We start from the raw sequence: 863 nt of genomic DNA, 5'->3' as shown, positions 1-863 counted from the left end.
TTCCTGCTGCCGGGGATTCTTGAGCCAGCCAGGCCCTGCCAGCGGGGAAGGAGGCCAAGGGGTGCCTGCCTATGAAATTTCAACTTTTCCTTTCATACATGTTGATTACCCAAGTCTTCTCCTGTCTGTCCCAGTCCCAAATCTGGACTCACCTACACAAACGTGCTCTCAAATCCCCTTCTAACTGCCCAAGGCCCTTTGTATAAGGTGTCCTAATACTCTCCTTTTTTAAAAACAAACAAACAGTGTTTTGTAGATTTCAGATGACTATGCAGAGGCCTAGCAGACCCCCAGTTCTGGGCAGGGCCTGGGGGTCCCACATTCCATGGCCCAGGCTCTGGGGGTGGGGGAATCTAGAATTGGTTGTAAATACTTTGTATATTGTCTGATTAAACACAAACAGACCTCAGAGTTCAGCTAGTGGTTTATTGAGCCTCTGCTGTGTGCCGGAGGGTGAGGGGTGGGAGTGGGGCCAGACTGCGGTCAGAGGGCCTTTGTGCGGGCGCTGGGCCTGGGCATGACATGATCAGATTGGAGTCAACAGTTACCATGGAATGTGACCATGGATGCACACCTGGACCTGCCTCTGTGGTGTGAGCACATTTGGCAGAAGCCTTGCTTGTGTCTGAGCTGCACAGATGAAACCCAAGACTCCCAAAGTATCTACAGTTCAGAACTCTGAAGCCGGGTGGATGGTGTGGCTGACACTCAGGCTGGGTGGGCTGTCAGGCCCACATGGAGTGTGGATGTGCTCCTGGGGAGATGTGGCTGTGTGGGTGCTATTTGCATTTCCCGGGGTGCGGGGCTGGGTGGGCGGTGGGGCTGCATCAAAGTCCTGGGCACTGAAGAAAAATTTCAGACTC

This window comes from Myotis davidii, unplaced genomic scaffold (assembly GCF_000327345.1).
Source record: "Myotis davidii unplaced genomic scaffold, ASM32734v1 scaffold38, whole genome shotgun sequence".
In the NCBI taxonomy this organism is placed as follows: Eukaryota; Metazoa; Chordata; class Mammalia; order Chiroptera; family Vespertilionidae; genus Myotis; species Myotis davidii.
This window is presented reverse-complemented; position numbering follows the sequence as displayed.